The sequence below is a fragment of the Macaca fascicularis genome, chromosome 1 (genome assembly GCF_037993035.2).
Source record: "Macaca fascicularis isolate 582-1 chromosome 1, T2T-MFA8v1.1".
In the NCBI taxonomy this organism is placed as follows: Eukaryota; Metazoa; Chordata; class Mammalia; order Primates; family Cercopithecidae; genus Macaca; species Macaca fascicularis.
Window position 1 is genome coordinate 57750455 of NC_088375.1, and position 7054 is coordinate 57757508.

The following is a 7054-nucleotide window of genomic DNA, read 5'->3' on the forward strand; positions in this document are numbered from 1 at the left end:
AGCTCACTGCAGCCTCAAACTCCTGGGCTCAAGCAATCCTCCTGCCTCAGCCTCCTGAGTAGCTGATCCTACAGGCATGTGCCACCATATCTGGCTAATTTAAAACAATGTTTTTTAGAAATGGGTTCTCTTTATATTACGCAGGCTGGTCTCAAACTCCTGGCTTTAAGCGATCCTCCTGCTTCAACCTCCCAAGGTGGTAGAATTACAGGTGTGAGCCACTGTTCTCTACCTTTTTTTTTTTTAAATACATATTTAAAAATTTTTAATAAATATGGGACACCTCACAAATTTGTGTGTCATCTTTGCACAGGGGCCATGCTAATCTGCTCTGTATTGTTCCAGCTTTTAGTATATGAGAACTTTTTTTTTTTTTTCTGAGACAGAGTCTCACTTTACCACCCAGGCTGGAGTACAGTGGTGGGATCTTGGCTCATTGCAACCTCCACCTCCCGAGTTTAAGTGATTCTCATGCCTCAGCCTCCCGAGTAGCTGGGATTACAGGTGTGCACCACCACACCTGGCTAATTTTTGTATTTTTAGTAGAGATGGGGTTTCGCGATGTTGGCCAGGCTGGTCTTGAACTCCTGACTTCAAATGATCCACTCTCCTTGGCCTCCTAAAGTGCTGAGATTACAGGCGTGAGCCATCACACCTGGCCCGAGCACTACTTTTTAATTGATACATATTAGAGACGCATATTTTGGAGTACATGGGATAACTTGATACATTTACACCATCAAATCAGGATAACTGGGATATTCATCACCTTAAATATTTATTTTTGCTTTATACTAGGAGCATTCAAGTTATTCTCTTATAGCTATTTTAATTATTCTATCCTGGCCGGGTGTGATGGCTCACCCCTGTTATCCCAGCACTTTGAGAGGCCAAGGAGGGCAGATTACTTGAGCCCAGGAGTTTGAGACCAGCTTGGACAACATGGTGAAACCCCTTCTCTACAAAAAAAAAATACAGAAATTAGCCAGGCTTGGTGGTGCACACCCTGTAGTCCCAGCTACTTGGGAAGCTGAGGCTGGAAAATTGCTTGAGTGTGGGAAGTTGTTGCAGTGAGGCCTGACTGTGCCACTGGACTGCAGCCTGAGTGACAGAGGGAGACCCTGTCTCAAACGGAAACAGAAACAAACTTAAATGGGCAGTCAATTAATGTTAACTGTAGTTACTCTACTGATCTATCGAACACCAGGTCTTATTTCTTTTAAGTGTATTTGTACCCATTAATCGACCTCTGTTTATCCCCCTTTCCCTGTTACCCTTCCCAGCCTCTGGTAACCACTAATCTACTCTCTATCTTTATAAGATCTACTTTTTAGCTCCCTCGTATGAGTGAGAACATGAGATATTTGTCTCTCTATGCCTGCCGTATTTCACTTAACATAATGACCTCCAGTTCCATCCATGTTGCTGCAAATAGCACAACTTCACTTTTTTTTTTTTTTTTTTTTTTTTGAGATGGAATCTTGCTCTGTCACCCAGACTGGAATGCAGCTGTATGATTTCAGCTCACTGCAACCTCTGCCTCCTGGGTTCAAGCAATTCTCCTGCCTCAGTCTCCCAAGTAGCTAGAATTACAGGCGCCCACCACTACGCCCGGCTAATTTTTGTAGTTTTAGTAGAGACAAGGTTTCTCCATGTTGACCAGGCTGGTCTCAAACTCCTGACCTCAGATGATCTGCCCACCTCAGCCTCCCGAAGTGCTGGGATTACAAGCATGAGCCACCACGCCCGGCCAACTTTACTCTTTTTAATGGCTAGATAATATTCCATTGTGTATATAGGCCGTATTTTGTTTATCCATTCATCCATTGATGAACAGACCTTTTCTAATTAAACATTTTTAGAATATAAGAATAAAAGACCTAATTATGTGTTTAAGGGTATTCTAAAAAAACAGTGACTTGCACATTCAAATATAATTATCATTGCCTCTAAGATTATTTATTGTCACAGTAGAAGGTCCCCTTGTAACACACACACATACACACATACAAATGAACAATGTATGATTTCTAGCTCTTTGTCAGTGGTGTTAACTGAAGTCTTGCTTGAATTTTCTATTTAAACTTAGAGAATGTTGTTAAACACAAAACAATCATTAAAAAAAACTAGTAAGAAAACTAATGGTCAAAGAATTATTTAACATGCTCATGTAGTATAACATTCTTTACTAGAGTTAAGTGAAATAACTTGTTAAGGCAAAAGCTTATCAAAGTGGCATCTTTGACAGGCTCAAGCTTCCTAAAAGAAGCCATAGGGAATAGTGGCTAGGGGCAAAAAATAAATAATGGAGTCTCTGTTTCTTCCACTTACAATCTCTTCACAATCTCTCTGTGCCTCAGTTTTTTTCTTTTCTTTCTTTTTTTTAAGACAGGGTCTTGTTCTGTTGCCTAGGCTGGAGTTTAGTGGCATGATCTCAGCTCACTGCAGTCTCCGTCTCCTGGGTTCAAGCGATTCTCATGCCTCAGCCTCCGGAATAGCTGGGACCACAGGCACGCACCACCACGTTTGGCTAATTTTTGTATTTTTAGTAGAGATGGGGTTTCACAGTGTTGGCCAGGCTGGTCTCGAACTCCTGACCTCAAGTGATCTGCACACCTTGGCCTCCCAAAATGCTGGGATTATAGGCATGAGCCACCATGCCTGGCTGTTCCTCAGTTCTTCTTTCATTTTTAAAATGGGAGTGATGATAATAATAGTACCTTACAGGGTTGTTGAACAAATTAGTTAATATAAAGTGTGTAGGACAGGGTTAGGTCCCCAGTAATTCCTATTTAAATGTTTGCTTTTTTTGCTTTTTTTTTTTTTTTTTTTTGAGACAGAGTCTCCCTCTGTCACCCAGGCTGGTGTGCAATGGTGCAATCTCGACTCATTGCAACCTCCGCCTCCTGGGTTCAAGTGATTCTGTTGTCTCAGCCTCCTGAGTAACTGTGACTACAGGCGCAGGTCACCATGCCCAGCTAATTTTTCTATTTTTAATAAAGACAGGGTTTCACCATGTTGGCCAGGATGGTCTCGATCTCCTGACCTCGTGATCCACCCGCCTCGGCCTCCCAAAGTGCTGGGATTACAGGCGTGAGCCACTGAGCCCAGCCAATGTTTGCTATTATTATTAGATAGAAGACAGGAGTGGAATTTTCAAATGAGATAATATCTATATATGAGGACCACATACATTTTTATTCTACCTTCTGCCAGTTCTCTGTGAATGTTCTGACAAGCTCAATTTTCTTTTCTCTTTCTTGTTTTTATTTTTGTTTTTGTGACAAGGTCTCACCCTGTCACACAGGCAGAGTACAGTGGCCCAATCACAGCTCACTGTGCCTCCATCTCCCAGGCTCAAGCCATCCTCCCACCTCAACCTTCCAAGTAGCTGGAACCACAGGCGATTGCCACTACACGTGGCTAATTTTTCTTCTTTTCTTTGTAGAGACAGAATCTTGTTACGTTGCCCAGGCTGGTCTCAAACTCCTGCACTCTAGTAATCTTCCTGCCTTGACTTCCCAAAGTGCTAGGATTATAGGCATGAGCCACCATACCCAGAGACCAATTTTGTTTTCTTTCTGCAATCTCTCGGTGCATTATGATAATGACTGCCCAGGTCATTAAGGTGCCCTGGTCAGTTGGTGGCAGTTTTTATAGCTTCTGTATTGCTGGCATAAAATCCTGGGGAAATACAGGCTTTCTAAGCTTTTTGTATGGATTCAGGTTTATTTCTGGTTACCAGGGCTTTCACCTGTTGTACATCATATCTTAACACAGTTGGTTAAGAAATGGTTTGCTGATAGGTTTGAACTCAAGCTAAATGATCCACGTACATTTCTCTTGCCTCATTGCATGTAAGCCTCCTTTCTGCCTCAGGATATTAAGTCCTCCACAAACAGACTGTCCCATTCCAACTCTGCAAACTCTGTCCTGCCTACTTACGTGAAATTAATGATTGCTAAAATGTCATAGGTGTTACCGAGGGCAAGAGAAAAACATTTAAGGGACATGGCACGCAGTATTGATTGCTTACCCCAACCTATTCTCTTTCTTCCTTGCCAACAGACACCCAATTTTTCCTCTCTAAAAAAGTAACCCTATAAGGCCAGGTGCGGTGGCTCACGCCTGTAATCCCAACACCTTGGGAGGCTGAGGCGGGTGGATCATCAGGTCAGCAGTTTGAGACCAGCCTGACCAACATAGTCTAACCCCTCTACTAAAAATACAAAAATTATCTAGGCATAGTGGCGTGTGCCTGTAGTCCCAGCTACTCGTGAGGCTGACAGGAGAACAGCTTGAACCCGGGAGGCAGAAGCCGCAGTGAGCCAAGATTGCACCACTGCACTCCAGCCTGGGCAACAAAGCAAGACTCCGTTTCAAAAAAAAAAAGGAAAAGAAAACGAAAAGTAACCCTATAGTGAGCTCAGCTCAAGGATAAATCCTGAATATTCTAATGGCCATTCCATTCCCGTTCCCAGTGACTGATTTATGGGGTGGGCATGTGACTAGTATCTCATCAATGACATAAAGAGGAACCTGGCTGGACATGGTGGCTCACCGCTGTAATCCTAACACTTTGGGAGGCCAAGGCAGGTGGATCACTTGAGGCCAGGAGTTTGAAACCAGCCTGGCCAACATGGTGAAACCCCAACTCTACTAAAAATACAAAAAAAAAAAAAAAAAATCAACCAGGCATGGTGCCAGGCACCTGTAATCCCAGCTACTCGGGAATCTGAGGCAGGAAAATCCCTTGAACCTGGGAGGCAGAGGTTGCAGTAAGCCGAGATTGTGCCACTGCACTCTAGGGTGACAGAGAGAGACTCCATCAAAAAAAAAAAAAAAAGAGAAAACTTCCAGGGGCTTTATTTGGAGTATTTCTTTTCTGGAATGAAAAAAGAGGGTCTGGCGCAGTGGCTTATGCCTGTAACCCCAGCACTTTGGAAGGTCAAGGTAAGTGGATCACGAGGTCAGGAGATCAAGACCTTCCTGGCCAACATGGTGAAACCCAGTCTCTACTACAATACAAAAAATTAGCTGGGCATGGTGGTGCATGCCTGTAGACCCAGCTACTCAGGAGGCTGAGACAGGGGAATCACTTGAACCTGGGAGGAGGAGGTTGCAGTGAGCCGAGATTGTGCCAGTGCACTCCAGCCTGGTGACAGAGCAAGACTCTGTCTACGAAAGAGAGAAAGAGCCGGGTGCTGTGGCTCAAGCCTGTAATCCCAGCACTTTGGGAGGCTGAGACAGGCGGATCACGAGGTCAGGAGATCAAGACTATCCTGGCTAACACGGTGAAACCTTGCCTCTATTAAAAAAAAAAAAAAAAAAAAAAAACTAGCTGGGCGAGGTGGCGGGCGCCTGTAGTCCCAGCTACTCGGGAGGCTGAGGCAGGAGAATGGCATAAACCCGGGAGGCGGAGCTTGCAGTGAGCTGAGATCCGGCCACTGCACTTCAGCCTGGGCAACAGAGCGAGACTCCGTCTCAAAAAAAAAGGAAAAGAAAGAAAGAGAGAGAGAGAGAGAGACAGAGAGAAAAGAAAGAGTAAACAGAATACCCTAATTTCTTGCATTGGACATTGCTTTTGTTGTTGTTGTTATTCCAATGTGATTCCTAAAATTGCTGCAGCCACCCCGCAACAACGAAAGCTGTCACAGGATAAGTCAACACGTTGACAATGACAGTGATAGAAAGAAATGGGGCCCTGATGAGGTCACTGAGCCATGGATTAAGCAGCACTGGGGCTGCCCCACCTTTGAATCTCTTATTGGGTGAGGGAGAGTATATTTTTCTTATTGTTGAAGACAGTTGTCTGGGCTTTCTGTTACTTGAGACTTAAGAAAACCAAGGGCAACTGAACAGAGTGGCTCATGAGGATAATCGCAGCACTTTGGGAGGCAGAGGCAGGCAGATCGTTTGGGCTCAAGAGATCAACACCAGCCTAGGGAACATGGTGAAACTCTGTCTCTACAGAAAAATACAAAAATTAGTCAGACATGGTGGTGCGTGCCTGTAGCCCAGCTACTAGGCAGGCTGAGGTAGGAGGATTACCTGAACTCAGGAGGTCCAGCCAAGACTGCAACACTGCACTCCAAACTGGGCAATAGGAGGCCCTGTCTCAGAAAGAAAAAAGAAAACCAAAAGAAATGTCTTCAAGAGGACAATAACCTAATGATATGCCCGCAGAGTAAGACAGAGATAGAACATGAGCTGCTTAATGATGGATTCAGGATATATATATTTTTTAATTTTAAATACACATTTTAAATTAAAATTTTTAACAAAAAATTTTTTAACAAAAAAAGAGAAGGGGTTTCATCATGTTGCCCAGGCTGGTCTGGAATTCCTGAGCTCAAGCAATCTGCCTGCTCCAGCCCCCAAGAGTGATGGGATTACAGGTGTGTGCCACCACACCTGCCGGATTCAGAATATATTTTAATCTATAGGGGTTTGTGTGTGTGTGTGTGTGTGTTTTCTTTGTGTTAATTTTTAAAATATGGAATGCTTCATGAAGTTGTATGTCATCCTTGCACAGGAGCCATGCTAATCTTCTCTGTATTGTTTCAATTTTGGTATATGTGCTGCTGAAGCGAGCACTTAATCTATTGTTTTAATTGAAAAAATAACCTGTCATCCGGGCGCGGTGGCTCACGCCTGTAATCCCAGCACTTTGGGAGGCCGAGGCGGGTGGATCACGAGGTCAGGAGATCGAGACCATCCTGGCTAACATGGTAAAACCCCATCTCTACCAAAAATACAAAAAATTAGCCGGGCGTGGTGGTGGGCGCCTGTAGTCCCAGCTACTCGGGAGGCTGAGGCAGGAGAATGGCGTGAACCCAGGAGGCTGAGCTTGCAGTGAGCCGAGATCGCACCACTGCACTCCAGCCTGGGTGACAGAGCGAGACTCCATCTCAAAAAGAAAAAAAAAGAAAATATAACCTGTCCAGGCAAGGTGGCTCACACCTGTAATCTCAGCACTTTGGGAGGCTGAGGTAGGTGGATCATTTGAGATTGGGAGTTCACCACCAGCCTGGCCAACATAGTGAAACCCCGT

General features: G+C 44.4%; 2 non-coding genes across 2 annotated transcripts; both read right to left on the reverse strand.

The window, feature by feature from the left end:
• Positions 1–268: 268 nt before the first annotated feature.
• On the reverse strand, positions 269–378 carry LOC123570898 (U6 spliceosomal RNA). The gene has a single exon (XR_006695112.2). It is a non-coding gene; the product is annotated as a U6 spliceosomal RNA (small nuclear RNA).
• A 6112-nt stretch (positions 379–6490) lies between these two features.
• Positions 6491–6597, reverse strand: LOC123570834 (U6 spliceosomal RNA). Its single transcript, XR_006695048.1, has one exon. It is a non-coding gene; the product is annotated as a U6 spliceosomal RNA (small nuclear RNA).
• Positions 6598–7054: the final 457 nt, after the last annotated feature.